At 32.9% G+C, this 17150-nt stretch overlaps 1 pseudogene across 1 annotated transcript; it reads left to right on the top strand.

Annotated features, from left to right (window-relative positions):
• Positions 1 to 6573: 6573 nt before the first annotated feature.
• Positions 6574 to 9770, top strand: LOC149405700 (glutamate--cysteine ligase, chloroplastic-like; annotated as a pseudogene). The gene is made up of 12 exons (XR_016295575.1): positions 6574 to 6579; positions 7349 to 7432; positions 7522 to 7590; positions 7858 to 7928; positions 8017 to 8085; positions 8189 to 8279; positions 8574 to 8663; positions 8744 to 8824; positions 9064 to 9156; positions 9263 to 9343; positions 9431 to 9500; positions 9586 to 9770. The product of XR_016295575.1 is annotated as a glutamate--cysteine ligase, chloroplastic-like (transcript).
• Positions 9771 to 17150: the final 7380 nt, after the last annotated feature.

A 17150-nucleotide genomic window follows, 5' to 3' on the forward strand; every position in this document is an offset into this window, starting at 1 on the left:
ATTGCTGGAGTATTGATTACGTGTTATATCACTACTCCAATGGAGCCTATTTTACAATGTATAAATTTTATAAATTTTTTTGGGGCCTTTTCAAAAGTGAAGCCTAAAGCAAAGACTTTACTACTCTTAAGGTTGGCTCATAAATCTCCCAGGAGCAGAATGGAATAGTTGACGACATATGCCTAGAGGCGGCTTCTGGAGTTGTGGTGCCGTTTCTCTAGTTCCAGCATTTCCACGCAAGAATCAAAAACACATCAAAATTGTTTTCGCTGACTGTGTACTGTCTTGCGAGCCAGGAATCCAATGGTATCTCCGCAGAAGAAGTCCTTGATGAGATGCCAATGCTTCATGTGTTCCAAATTGGCTTGTTTTCTGGACAAGACCAAATACCATCAAAGGTAGTTTCCTTATTATCAACGAGACATCTAGTACGGCGAGGGATAAAAAAAACATACCCCTAATCAATATATTCTCCACCGAATTCATTCATAGCTATGCACTATATAAAAGCACAAAACTGAGACGGAATGAGGAGTCTTAATAAGTCTTGCTACCAATCATTTAGTTAGCCAAACCAGAAGCTTCAATGATTAACTAAGCGATAGCCGATTCAAATCGAGAACTCTCTGTCGGTGGTGGAATGCCAAGAGAGCAAGTTCGATTGGTCAGCCGAACTTCTAAAATCCAGTGATCGAGCAGCCTGAACATCATCCGCACAAAGCCACCAGTGTCGTCAGTTTATTTTCCAAGCTAGTTGAAGAGTTTGTGGTCCCCAACCATCAAGCATAACAGAAGAGAGAGAGAGAGAGAATCGGTTGCGCACCTAGAACTCACCCGATCAAGGGAGCCAGCGCTTTAGTGAAGCCACAATGTCTTTGCCATTCCGAACCACCATGAAAAGCCCCGATCAAGAAGAATTCTTTCCCATAGAAGACCCCACTAAATACTAGAGTCATAACGAGTGATAAAGACACAAAGAATCTAGTGTGAGGGAAATAACGAGTCTTTAGAATTCGATGGGACAAAGGGAGAGGCAACTAGAGAACTTGCCGCCCAATTTTGGCCAAGAGAGCTGATTGGTTGTCTAATTTGAAGTTTCAAAACACCATGTTGTCCTTCGATTTGTGGACACAAAGATTCTCTTGATTTTCACAATGGGTCTTCTTATTTTCCGTGTTGTTATCTGATAAAAAAAAATTAGCAGCGAGTTGATGAAGATCGGTAATGAGAAATTTTGGAAGCACTCAAGATGTAACTAGCTTGGAATGACTTGGACAATAACTTTGATGATAATCTCATTCCTAGCTATGTAGAAGAATGAGAATTTCCAACCTTCGATATTCTTCCACACCTTCTCACAGATAAATCCAAAGACAATTGCTCATACCAAAAACCATAGATAGCCCAAGATACTTGTCGTGACCTTGGGTGATTTTGAAATCGAGAGTACTAGCCATGGCAGCCCCCTTGTCCAACTTGATATTTACTCAAAATAAAATTTTGATTTGTCCTAGTTGATAAGTTGACCCGACGCTTGAGAATCAATGCCGATGCATCCATTGGACAAGCGCCGTTCACTCGTAGCAGCTTTGAAAAATATTTAACTATCGTCAACGAAGAAGATATATGAGATTGAGAGCCCTTGGTTACCAAATCTAATACCTCTCAAAACACTTGCCATCTCGGCACTACGAATGATGGTAGAAAGGCCTTCGGACCACAGTAGAAAAAATAGAGGTGAAAGATGGTCGCCTCGATGTAGACTCCTATTCAGAATGATGTTGCCATTAGTGACTTTGTTGATATTGAACGAGAAGCAAATATATTGAACACTTCTAATGATAAGCTTAACCCAAGGGGCGGCATAGGCGTTGAGGCAAAGCATGGTTGGTTCGAGATAATCTCATTCTACTTTACAGAAGGCCTTGGACATGTCAAGCTTCAAGGCACTACTCTGGCCATTGCAAAACCTTTCCATTTTTATGGTATAGATGCCTTCAGGCCTAATGATGACATTGTCGAAAATTTGATGGCCACCCACAGAGACACTTTGATTTTTTCATAAATCATTGCCTACATTGTATTCTAAACAAAACTATGATACACTTCGAGATGGATTTGTATGCGACGTTGCAAATTCTTATGGGCCTAATGTCTTGCATCTTGACAAGATTTTTCAACTTGGGAATCAACATAATAGCGATGTCATTAAGAGGGCCGAGGTCCGCTTTTTGGTTGATGATGCAACGGTATAGCTTGGTTACCGCCACGCCACGATCCTTCAATATTTTTGAAAGAAGTATCCCAAAAAATTGTCTATCATGGGAGGTTTACTCGGATCGATGTTGAAGAAGGCCGAGTGCACCTCCTTGGTGAACTCTTTGGCGAGACAACCATTACATGCAATATTTCTCGAGGACGAGCTAGACGACGAGAAGATATTGACAAAGTATTGTGAAATGATACCTTTGATCAACAATGGATCCGTGGACTAAGAGGAGGTGTCGTCAAAGAGCCCCACCCAATTTGATTTTTCTTCCTCTGTTGAAAAGCTTTCCAATGGAAAAATTGCGTGTTTCGATCTCCATCTCAAAGCTAAGAAATACAATGTCATTCGCGCCAATATGTGCCCTCCTTCTTAAGGAGCTCGTTGAGAGGTCTATTCGCCTCCTGATCAATAGCCCCAAATTATGAGGGGCAAATGAAGGGTTTAGCACATTCAAGGCAATTTTTGTGCTTCTCCATATTCTTGCTCTTCTTGCTGAACTTCCTTTCTACCAACGACGACGGGCATCAGAGCACAAGAGGCTGCTCTGAATCGATATTAAAGATGATGGCTTCACATTCCTTTTCACAGCTCCAAGCCTCTTCAAAGATGAACCAACGGGGGACTCTAGGAACCCTAGGTCGGAGCACCATAGGTTGAGGTGGTATACCGTCGCCGATGTGAGAAACTATTCGACTAATTTTCATTAACTACACATAGGTCGAGTATTTCCCAAGAAAAATCGTCACTGGATTGTATGCACCATGTAAGGGCTTCTCACGAACACGAGATCTTCTAGATGAAAGTCGTCTGATTTTTTCGCAAAATGATTTTATGAAACCACTATTTTAAATGAAATGGCTATTTTATTACTTTAAATGATTGAGTAAAAAGTACGCGGACTAAGTCTTATTTGGCACGAAGTCAAATGGACCTAGCGGACTTAATTAATGGGTCAATTTTAATCGAGCCCAATAACTTCTTGAAAGTCAATTTCGTTAAGCCTTACATTTTGGATCGATTTTGGTTGGACTCAAATTTCACTAAAAAGTTAATTTGATTACATTTTAAATTAAATGATAAAATCGTTTAAGCATATATTTTGTCTTTAGTCAAAATTGTACAAAATAGTCATTTGAAATTTATTAATTAGCAAAATATCCAAAGTTTCAACTTTTCAGTAAAATAACCAAATTTACGTTTTCAAAATTTTTTTGACAGCTAAGATTAAAATTTTTGACGATTATTATAAATAATTTATCACTTAAAAAAAAATTACTCTTCGTGTCAATTTTTTTTAAAATTAATTTACTGCATATTTTGACTATATCATTAAATTAAGATAAAATTTGACTATTTTATAAATTCATAACTTTAAATTGGCTATTTAACTACATCACCTTTTTTTTAATTGGTGTTTTGCATTTTAGATACGCTTTTAGTCTTGGATATTCGATCAAATTAAAATATACCTGCCTGCTTGTGACTGCTATATTGGACGTTTGCATTTTAGATACGCTTTTTTAGTCTTGGATATTCGATCAAATTAAAATATAACTGCCCTGCTTGCGACTGCTTTATTTTATACCATTCTTATTAATGCGCATCAATATATAATCCACGCATATTGAAATTGGGTTTTAGTGGGTACAAAGTTTAGAAGATCACTCCATGGATTGTATCACTTCACGGGATTGTGAGGTATTGAGGTTATTATATCTATGTAAGAGTTGATTTGTATAATTTCTATTCCATGACGCTAGTTTATTTTTATCAATATTAAATCTGTAGCTTCTTAAGTGTGGATGTTGTGACTGTAATTCACTAAGATTAAATCTTTTAAGTATACGAGGGCTAGCTCCTAATATATATATATATATATATATATATATATATATATATATATATATATATATATATATATATTTTGGCAGTCGCTTTCGTGGAGCAAAGTATAAATTAATATATATATATATATATATATATATATATATATATATATATACTCATATAATTTGCATAGTCCGAACATAAGCTCGGAAACACCAAAAACATAAAAAAAAAAAAAAAAAAAAAAAAAAAATCAGCACCGAACCCGAGTCAATAAGCCCGAGGGCTTGGATAAAGGACGACTTGTTCACAAGTTAAGAACGAACCTTATAAAGTAGAACTTCGAAGAGAAGAGAAGAGAAGAGAAGATATGTCAAAAACTAGTTAAATCAAATATAAAAACGTGTAAATAAACTGAAACTAAAGTAAACTGCGCATTTTGACGGTTATGCCGAGCAAATGAGGAAATAGTTACCCACTACACACGTTCCAGGGGCGTGTGTAAATAGAAGAAAAGAAGTTAGAAAGAGACATTCACACATTTTAGCTTGCACACACAAAACACACGCCGAAAATTTCACTATCACTCAACACTTTCTATTACTTGCTCTATTTAACTAGATTTGTCTGTGTTTAGAGATATTCTTGTCTAGACCCTAGGAGTTCTCGAGATTGCATGCTCGGAATCAAGTGCTCTTCGTGATACAATTGTTGTACTAATTTTTGAAAGTAAGAATTAATTAGAGATATGATTATTGCGATCGACAATAACTAGCTTGGAATGACTTGGACAATAACTTTGATGATAATCTCATTCCTAGCTATGTAGAAGAATGAGAATTTCCAACCTTCGATATTCTTCCACACCTGCCCACAGATAAATCCAAAGACAATTGCTCATACCAAAAACCATAGATAGCCCAAGATACTTGTCGTGACCTTGGGTGATTTTGAAATCGAGAGTACTAGCCATGGCAGCCCCCCAGTCCAACTTGATATTTTCTCAAAATAAAATTTTGATTTGTCCTAGTTAATACTGTAATGTCGGTTGAGTGCATGCTCAATAATTTCTCTATATGATTGTTTAATTTCTTCTCAACCGGTCGGGCTATAAATAGACTCATCATTTCCCAAGGAAAAATCAACGCAGAAACTGTAAGCACAGTTGAGTCTCTATATATCTCAAACAGATATACACTACAATTATATTCATGGCGAATATTCTGAGTCAAAGCTTCTCTATTTCAAAACACAGAACGTGTTTTGCGATGCACAACATTGGTGATGTGAATAGCAGAAATCGCCTTAGTCGCTTAAATGTTGCAATAAATCCTCAGCCGTTGGTATCTACGGAATTACTCACAAAACAAGACCTTATTCAGTATCTTTCCTCTGGATGCAAGCCTAAGGATCAATGGAGGTATATACACACACACACATATATATATATATATAAAAAAATATATATATACAGTATATATATATATATATATATATATATTGTTTCTTCTAAATAACAACACAACCGTTTTTGTACAAATGCAGAATCGGTACTGAGCATGAGAAGTTTGGGTTCGAATATGGAAGTTTGAATCCGATGAGTTATGACCAAATCGCAAAATTACTAAATGCAATTGCTGAGAGGTTCGGTTGGGAGAGAGTTATGGAGGGTCACAACATCATAGGACTTAAACAGGTTAATAGATAAACCCACATAATTATCATTAATATTACAAAAAATTAGAAAAATAACCAATTTAAAGTCAGGATTTGGTAAATATTATGTAAATAGTCATAAATGATGACGTGACTTATTATGACAGTGATTATTTACTTAATATTTACGTTTGTAAATATACAAAATTGGTTATTTACCTAATATTTACTAAACATTGACTATTTAGCAATTTTCAATGTTTAAATTGGATATTTTGCTAAATTATCCCTAATATTATTATTTAGGAATTGAAAGAACACATGTAAATGAATTAAAATATAATTTAATTCAGGGAAAGCAAAACATATCGTTGGAGGCTGGTGGTCAACTCGAGCATAGTGGAGCTCCTGTGGAAACTTTGCACCACGTCCGTGCTGAGATTGATTCTCACCTTTTTCAGGTCAAACTCAAACAAATTACACACACATATATATATTTATATATATATAGTAATATATTTATATCATGATAGAGTGATTTTCTTACAGGTGAAAGCTGTTGCAGAGGAAATGGGAATTGGATTCTTTGGAATGGGATTCCATCCAAAGTGCAAGAACGAGGACACTCCTTTTATCCCCAAGGTGTGTGTTGTGTTGAGTTAATAAAAAAAATATTATTTTCTGTGTGGGACTTCCATATAATTTTCAGGCATGTTTTTTTTAGAGTAACCTACAAAATAATCCCCTCATTTTTTTTTTTCAAAAATTAGTCGAACTAAGTCACTTCAAACGTTGCAATTGTGATCTAAAGAAAAAGTTAAATGGATGTAAAATAGAAATTAATTGTTAATTGGGAGGAATTTTAGCCTTGCACGCTCCATCATTACATATATATCTAATTTAGAGGATTGATCCAACTATTGGAATAATTACCATTTATCAATTATCTTGTGCGTTATACAACAACGTCTATATATATATATATATATATATATATATATATATATATATATATATATATATATATATATATATAACCATAAAATCTTGTCTTCTTCCAACTTTTCGATCCTCCCATTCATCGCAAAAATAAGTTTTTAGAAAAAATCTTGTCTTCTTCCAACTTTTCGATCCTCCCATTCATCGCAAAAATAAGTTTTTAGAAAAATTAAAGAAAGTTCTTATTTGGACATCTTGTTTGGGCTACTGGATATATATATATATATATATATATATATATATATATATATATATATATGTATGTATGTATATATATAGGATCATGTGACTATCTAATCATATAAAACGTTATAAATTTCTAAATAGTCAACGTTTCGTTATTTTTTTATGAATAGTCACGTAAATCTATTTACGTAATTTTGAGTAAATATGTGTAAATAACGTTGGTTACTTCATATTTTTAACTATTTACGAAATATGTATGATTATTAACGAAAAATTTATAAAAAAATTAGCTAAAATGCACATATTTATGTTTTTGACTTATAATATATATATATATATATATATATATATATATATGTATATATATATATTTCAGCTATCCACTAATAATGATTTTATATAAATAATCAGGCACGGTATGGTCCTCATAGGGTAGTTTTCCCCAAAGTTGGCTCGCGCGGGTTTGACGCTATCCACCGCACTAGCAGTATTCAAGTGAGGAAGTCAAGATATTCTTATAGGATTAATTAATATATTTATTTTATTCAACTCATGTCACATGTAATTTCTTCAAATAAATACAGGTTAATTTGGACTTCAGTTCTGAACTAGACATGATTCGTAAATTTCGCGCTAGTCTCGCTTTACAGCCGGTGAGAAACAACATTAATTATCATATTTGTTTTTTTAATTTCCCTAAGAGACTTTATTATCATGCATATCTAATTTATTATCATGAAAAAAAGTACTATATCATTAGTTTATAATTATTTGTATATTTAATTTCTGCTCGATATAATTAAATTTCAAGGATATTAGAATCGTGGGGGATCACAATATTATTTTCCATTTTTAACAAAGAAAGTATCGTTGCAGACATTCTTTTATTTATTAATTTTTTATGATCTTTCTTGAAACAGTTAGCCACTGCGTTATTCGCAAATTCGCCCATCACGGAGGGAAAACCAAATGGCTATCTCAGTTTTCGAAGGTTATTTTTACTTTCAAATTATAAAACCTTAATCGAGCTTACTACCCAAATTATGATAATCAATTATTTTGTTTCCTTGAAACTATAGTGAAACTTACACTGACCTCGATAATAGTCGCACCGGAATGTTACCATTCGTCTTCAAGGAATCTTTCGGGTAAATCTCATTACACATTATTCTTCGTAAAAATGTTAATTTTTCTTTCACATATATTGTTTTTTTTTTTAATTAATGACGTCATTAATATTATGCGGCACAGATTCGAGAAGTACGTGGATTATGCCCTAGATGTTCCGTTGTTTAGTATTTTTAGGCAAAATAAGTACATTCCCTCTCTAAGTACTTTCCGGGTACGAATCTCGTCTTTTTATCAACACTCTTTCAAATTCTTTCTATAAATTTAATCCCAACCTTTTTACAATAGTGTTTCCATAATTAATAAAATGATAGTTGATTAAAGCTAAAAAAAAATAATGAACACTTTGATTATAAGAAAAACTATTCGAAATAATTTAATGTCTTTCATTAATTTAAATTATAGTTCAATCATTCAAATATTAAAAATATAGCTGAACTCATGTCAATTCTTATTCTAAATAAGCTATTTATCTAGTTTTCTCTTTTAAATATTTGTGGATGGGCAGGATTTCATGGCAGGAAAAGTCCTAGAAATTCCTGGCAAATTTCCAACCATCGATGATTGGGAACTCCATTTGGGATTTCTTTTTCCTGAGGTTGACTAATTTTTATTTTTTGCAATTAGGACTCAAAGAAATGTATGATTATTCATGACTATGTTGTATTGATTTTTCAGGTTAGATTGAGAAAGTACATGGAGATGAGAGGTGCTGATTCTGGGCCTCTGGGCATGCTATATGCCTTACCAGCTTTCTGGGTAGTTTTATTTTTCCTATTCACAAATAAATTGAATGATACAAATACATTGTATGTGTGTATATATATTACACACATTTACATCATATATATGAAAACTTACAATGATTTTCCTTTAAAAAAAAAATTAATGAAAATGCTTACATAGTTGACTAGTCATCTTACCGCGGATAAGTATATAATATTAATATATGTATGGCGTCGAATTATTTATTTATTTTGCTCATATTTATTAACCAGGTGGGCTTACTTTACGACGAGATTTCGCTGCAAAATGTTATCGATTTGATATCCGACTGGACCGAGGAGGAGAGGCAAACGCTGAGCAATGAGGTAAAATAATAATAGTACATGAAATATTTATTGACTATATATCTCAGTTACTATAATAATGACGTCACGAGATATTAAAACATCCTGAGTGTATACATATTTTTAGGTTCCTAGAAGTGGCTTGAATACTCCTTTCCGAGATGGATTACTTAGACACGTTGCACAAGATGTTGTCTAGTGGGCAAAGGTAACTAAATTTGATCTTAATTAACCATTATTTTTTTTATTACTTTTGTTGTCGTTTTATGAAACATACATGTCGTTTTTTTAATAGGATGGCCTGGAAAGGAGGGGATTGGGAGAATCAGGCTATCTAGATGAGGTAGCTGACGTGGCAATGACGGGTAATAAATCAGGCATTAATTATAAGCACTAAGGTTCATTTTTTCAAACAGAAAATCTTATGTTGCTTTCGTGATTTCATTTCAGGTGTCACAAAGGCTGAAAATATTTTGGAGATGTATTATGGAAAATTGGAACAACGCGTCGATCCACTTTTTAAGCACATAATTTACTGAAATCAATTTAATTACACGTATCTGTTTATTATATCATTGCCATATGTGATGGAACGTCTATTATATCAATTATCTATTGTGGGATGATTTAAATAAGGGTAATCTAGTAAGGTAGTCAATTTCAAACATGGTTTTAAGGATGTAGCCAACGTTTGATAAATTTTATAATCTAGCTATTTACAGAAATAAACGGTTAGAAAATATCGAAAATACCCTTATGTAACATAAATCATAGAAACCAAATACTAGCCAACGTTTCAGCCAGCTGAAGTTTATCGTGCGTAAAATAAACGGAAATTAATTGAAATTAACAAAGCAGCGGAGATTAACAAAAAATTAGAAAGAAATAAACGTTCAATAACCAACTTTGCCAAATATAGATTTTTTTTTTTTAATTCTAAATATACACGTGTATTAACTTCGAAAATTCGCATTGAAAATTTGATCGGCTTGTGAATAACACCATATTAAATGCGTATTAAATTAAAGGAAAGAAATATCAATTGATAACACCATCGACCTCTACCTGCACATATGTAAATTTACCATAATTAACATAAATTAATAAAGCAACAGAGATTAACAAAAAATTAGAAAGAAATAAGAAAACGCTCAATAACAAACTTTGCCAAATATATAATTTTTTTTAAAATTCTAAATATATGCACGTGTATTAACTTCGAAAATTTTGGTTGATCAAACGTGGGCTACAAGTATTGTAAGCAAATTCTAGTAGAGGATATTATAGTAATTAACATCTTACATAATTAAGACACGTCATCATTTTTTGCTAGAGTTAAAATTTGGACGAAACGTTGGCTAGATTACAATTTCAACGTTTCAAGTAGCTTAGTTCGACTAATTTTTCTTTAAATAATATGTTGTTTTGGCCTAGCTTGTTAAGTAGTTCGAATACTAAGTTTCAAAAAATCAGTGATCAATTATTTACCTAATTTAAAAAATAATGAAAACATTAATAAGATATTATTCAAATATTTATCATGACGATCTAGCTACGTAGTTAATATAATTCTTCTTAGGACGATCTAGCTATGTAGTCAATCTCTAACTTAGTTTTAAAGAAGTAGTAAACGTTTAGTTTATTTTGTAATCTAGTCATTTACCAAAATTTATATATGAAAAATATCATAATTTTCTTTATATAGCCAAATCACAAAAACCGACCACTAGCCCACATTTCAAAATTCTGTAATTAACAGTCAACAAAATCAATTACGTGATTTCATAGGTCACGTTTGACAATTTAAAAAAAATTTAATTTTTCAATCAACCAAAATTAAGACTATATCTTATTTTTTTAAACCTAATAAGATTAAAATAAACTATTTATATAAGCTACTCAGAAATTAACAAAATTTACTAAAAAAAAATTCAATAGGAAAAAGCATAAAATAATTACAAGGATTTTTTTCCTTAATCATCTCACCAATAATCGTTCAAAAAAATTTAAATAACATACGAAATTTTAAATTACATACCTAAATGAGGTGATGATATATACAAAAATAAAGAATAAAGGTCAATTGCCTAATATAACCATATTTTCTACGTTATGTTTTTTTAAAATAACTAATCCCTAATCACTTGGGTTTATGTGTGAATGAAAGTCAATGTAAATAAGAGCAAATATATGGACTACAAAATAGGCAAGTGAATATAATCAAATAAATGAGGATTGCGAATGAATGGCAATATATCAATGCTGAAACGTGGCCTAAGAGTAAAAAAAAAAAAACGTGGGCTAGCATTTAGCATTTTTTTAATTAGAGATAATCATGTAAATTACTATTTGATTAATGAGGCCATATCATCAAATATGGTGACATTTTAAATATGTTTGAAACCTGGCTAGATTACAATTCCAACATTTCAAGCGATCTAATCCTATAATCCGTAAGATTTTACTAAAATTTTATTTTAGACACTACATGTTAAGTTGCAAATTCGACTTTAATTTTTATTATGAGCCTTAATTTTCGTATATAAGTATCGAGCTATAGATACGAATGGTAATAAAATATAGGGATTGCTTATGAATAATAGTTTTAAGCAAGTAAAATTTAAGTAATTATTATAAACTCGTATATTAACTCCAGCATGAATCATTATAAACAAACACAAGGACTAATATTTATAAACAAACGGGTTTTAAAAATTACTATCATTTATATAAACAAACAAGAAGGTCTAATCATCATAAGAGCGCTCTAACTGAGTAGCCATTGCAAAACTTGAAATTGCAAAGTAACCAATGTCCTTGTTATACTTGATAATTAACAATTCCAAAAATATTACTTGATGGTATAAGACGCTATTGCCCTCAACATTTAGTTTTACACTCACTTATACCAAATAAGAATTAAATGACAAAAAATTCAAATGAAAATCGGTTTTAATTCAAATGAAAATTCAAATGAAATCTAATATTACTAACTAAATACTCCTCTACACTAAAAAATCATAATCCATATTTCTTATAATTTAATAATTTTAACTTCCTATTTATCACATTATCGTCCATATATATTTAACTTGTATCTTTTGTATCCGATCATGCTATACAATTTTATACATATTATATAAATTTAAAATAATTATGCGACTCTCCAATAAATACAAAGTAATTTTTTTAAAATAAACACACATTGCATATAACATTTAAATACTCGGCGATGTATTATATTTTCAATGATGAGGAATCCTACATTCCTAAATACTAGATGTTGCTTATGTCTATTATTTTGTAATTTGCACTTGACTTTGTTGTGTGTTATATTTTAGGATTTTTTTTTAAATTTTTTAATTTATATATATGCTATGTACTTTAATGACTTTAGATCATTTTTCATACCACATTAGAATAATATAACATGATTTTGTGATAAATTAATCTAACTACATGTAAAATATTATAACACATTATTTAAGGTCATTTTGTAATTATTTTATTTATTTTAATATGATTAAAGTCCCACTCCAAAAATGGAGTGGAAGGAATAGAGAAACTCTAACTTTGGAGTTTTCCTATTCACCCACTACATAATATATCGTGAGGCGGGTGGACGGCCTAAGCCTTTCGATAAGAAAGTCGATGATTTTGTGAATATATTGGATGTTTGGGAGGCTGATAATGCGAAGATTATCACGTGTATAGTATATCTTGTATAATATATCCCAGCCAAAGGTAAGATGGTTGCTTTCATATGATTTCATCAAGCCTAGTTTCTATTTGCATGGACACTATAATTTTATTTTTTAATATATAAACTATTATTTGTAATTACACGTGTTTTCTGAAAACAACTTGATAGAATATCTACAATGCCCTAAATTGATGAATACACATATTCATTTTGAAACCTAAAATTCTATTTCAAATAAAAGTATACCACTCACAGACATCCTACTTAGGCTTTTTGATATCTAATTTTGCTCTCAACCACTAATTTCTACGCTTGAATCAAAGCAAGTTCTCACGCGTTTTAATATTATTTTGTAGTTTAGATTAGATTTCAGATTTTTAGTGCGAATATATTTTGGAGCGAATTTGGAGTAAAGTGGCGTTTTTTTTATATATATTTTTGAGGGTTTTGAATTGAAGATTTTAGTTGATTTTTTTGAAGCATTGAATAGACCATTAAACTTTCCATAAACATATTTATATGTAAAATCAAACATTTGAGTAAGAAATTATGACCCGTTCAAGCGCAATCACCCACCACAAACTAAATATGACGCGAGCCAAGTGCGAGGCCTACAATATGATGCGCCAAAAGCTCATGTTAACGAGCCAAAACATTAAATTGACTAGTCGCAGACCTTTATTAAGACGTCCCACAAGATCAGAGCAAATTTTCCTAACCACAAGATCAGAGCTCCGCACAAATTTTGATTTGCCTAACACACCAGTGTGCCGTGCTTCGCGAGTCAACTGTCTACCTAAGCTGATTTGCTTGATGTTACACCGTATGCAGCTTTATTCTCGTCGTTTCGTGCACTATGACGATGACAACGGTTGCGACGTGATGCTTTTTTGCCGCGCCACGCTGATTCAGCTCTTGTACTTGACTTCTCGTTTTTTAAACTAAGTTTGAGACTATAAGATCACTTTTATGGACTTTCTATTAGTAAAAAAAATTATCCTAAATTTCCATAAATTTGAAATTAAATCCAAATTACATTATCTTTTCACTAACATCACTGATTATACCCCGGTCTCTAAAAACATAAGTATATAAGCATCAGTGTAGCTGTGAACGAATGAATCAAAGAGCCGAGTGTACAACCCTAATTTTCAAGAGCACCTCAGGATTTAGGTTGATGCATACTGTGACCATCATTTGTGATTAAGATACGTCTCATCGTAATGGTCGCTTAAACAATGCACTTAACTTCAACTTGTCCTGGTCATGTATGGTACCCCATACAAAATGCTCCAATTCGTCAGAACCGGTCTACATCGAGTTGCATATGTATTTCCTGTCTAGCTACTCATGCATAGACTAATCATTGACCAGTTTAAGCGCTCCACCCGAGATTTATATCTTTCTCACATCAGATGTTGAAATATAATCTCAGTTAATGCAGAGGGCTATGGATCAGTTAAATGTTGTTGCTTAAAAAGGTTTGCAACTAATCTTATCATTGATTATGTCTTTATATTTTTTGTTTAATAGTAATTTTCAGGTAATTACAATAATACTCTTGAGGGTAATTACTATAATACTCTTTCAACATTCCCAAAAAGACTATTATACTCTTCATAAAATTTTGAAAAAAATCAGAATGTCCAGATTGGTCAATTTGCAACCTTACCACCGCTGTCGTATGCTCTGTGCCTCGTCCGTTGTAGATCCTCCTCCTCAAATATCAAGAAAAAGAGCACAATTATTTTGGTCCCGCTGCGAAATTAGGACGTGATGTACGAACTATCGATGTCAGCAAAGTAATTCATAAGGTTGATCTGAGCCTCACCAAGCTTATCGATGACAAGGATTGTCGGCTTACCATCGAGCCCCACGGAGATGACGAGGACGTGGAGGCAAAGCTGGGAGGGGCTTCGACAAGAGGGAAAATTTTTGGAAGAGAAAAAAGAAAAAAAAATGAGGAGAGAATAGTATTTTTGCAAAATAAAAACGTCAAAGTTTGAGTTTTGGTTAAATGTAAAGGCCACTTGTTTTTACTATTATATATGTCAAAATCCCTATAAATTTTGACTGTGGGTGGAAATAAAATATTGGTTAGAAAAAAATTGGAATTTTGATATAAATATTACTAAACTCATGTCGCTTTACCAAAATTTAAAATTTGACTATTTTATTGCTAAAATCGAAAAAGAGAATTAATTTTTTATAAAAATACTCAAGATCTTTTAAAAATCAAACCATTACTATAACACCTACTGGGCCTCAGGCTCATCCATATTTCTTCAAATTTTTCTTATAATCAGGAAGTGGGAAGGAGAAGGGTTAGAAAGACCTCGTGATTAAGTGTGGTCGAGAGTTTGAAGGTTTTCGTTGGATAGAGTTTCAAGTGTCGAAGGTTGGTTTTATTTTTGTTTTCTTTCTTTTATCTTTGGACTTGTAAAGTAAATAACTGAGTATGCACCATGGGTTAGTTTTGTAAAGTTTATTACTGTTTAATTATATTTTAATCACACCCCATTTTACCCGGGGCGTGACAGAATTAATCTCATGTTTTAACGTAGGAAGTGACCGCACACGTAAAAGGTAATTCCACTTAAGACAGATGCTTGTGGGTATGTTTAATTAGTTGATTTTGGTAGATGAACATGAGTTTAGGATATTTTTGTAAAATTTTTGTAAAATATTACTAAACTGATTAGTAAAATCCCAAAAAGATTCGGGTTGGTTGTTCAAATCTACAGCTTTGTATTTACATGGCTCTCTGCTGTCATGATTTACGCTCTGTTATTTAAATATATATACAAACATGTACAGCTCATCTGGTTTCTAAGCTATCATTATCATATATATACAAACGCAGACTCTCCAATCTCCATCTACACTCCTTTACAAAAAAACATGAAATCCAAGGCATTAAATATTGAAAAAAAATATTGCACCCGATTTTCCACAAATAATTGAAACAATCTCTTTTTAATTAATGAGGATTTGGTAGGAAATATGGGGATCTTTTAAATAACAACATGCTTTTTGTGTGGCCCGACGTTCATCAAATAATTGAGTGACTCCATACCAAAGAAATCGATACCGGTAGAAAACCTAACAGGAACTTGTGAACGAGATTAAGTTTAAGACTTACTAATGCGCATAAAATATTGATAATGTGTGGATATATTTCAACTCCACCTACCATGCTTTCCAAGAACATGAAACGCAAGTCTGCTTTTACTATTCATGTTACTTTTTTGTGATATTTTTCTTTTCTTTTTGAGGAAGTTGCGCGTATCCGCCAAAATATCCCTCCACATGAACGAGAAAAAAGCGCTCACATAAAAAATTCAAGTGTAATTGGCTAAATTATCAAAAATGATAATTATCAGCGGTCAGCGAACCGCTAATGTGAGAGAGGGTGTGGATCTCACGTGTCAGGTGTCCCACTACTTTCTCACATAAGCGGTTTGCTGACCGCTAACGATTATCAATCTTCCTAAAGTATGGACTACGTAATTATATATTGCCTAGGAAAAAAAATAAAGAAGGAAATGAAGCCGATTACAAGAGAAAGAATATCGCCAACATAATAGCGATGTCATTAAGAGGGCCGAGGTCCGCTTTTTGGTTGATGATGCAACGGTATAGCTTGGTTACCGCCACGCCACGATCCTTCAATATTTTTGAAAGAAGTATCCCAAAAAATTGTCTTTCATGGGAGCTTTACTCGGATCGATGTTGAAGAAGGCCGAGGGCACCTCCTTGGTGAACTCTTTGGTGAGACAACCATTACATGCAATATTTCTCGAGGACGAGCTAGACGACGAGAAGATATTGACAAAGTATTGTGAAATGATACCTTTGATCAACAATGGATCCGTGGACTAGGAGGTGTCGTCAAAGAGCCCCACCCAATTTGATTTTTCTTCCTCTGTTGAAAAGCTTTCCAATGGAAAAACTGCGTGTTTCGATCTCCATCTCAAAGCTAAGAAATACAATGTCATTCGTGCCAATATGTGCCCTCCTTCTTAAGGAGCTCGTTGAGAGGTCTCTTCGCCTCCTGATCAATAGCCCCAAGTTATGAGGGGCAAATGAAGGGTTTAGCACATTCAAGGCAATTTTTGTCCTTCTCCATATTCTTGCTCTTCTCGCTGAACTTCCTTTTTACCAACGACGACGGGCATCAGAGCACAAGAGGCTGCTCTGAATCGGTATTAGAGATGATGGCTTCACATTCCTTTTCACAGCTCCAAGCCTCTTCAAAGATGAACCAACGGGGGACTCTGGGAACCCTAGGTCGGAGCACCATAGGTTGAGG

This window comes from Urtica dioica, chromosome 2, assembly GCF_054948205.1.
Source record: "Urtica dioica subsp. dioica isolate 48M chromosome 2, U.dioica_male_clone48M_v1_H2, whole genome shotgun sequence".
NCBI lineage: Eukaryota > Viridiplantae > Streptophyta > Magnoliopsida > Rosales > Urticaceae > Urtica > Urtica dioica.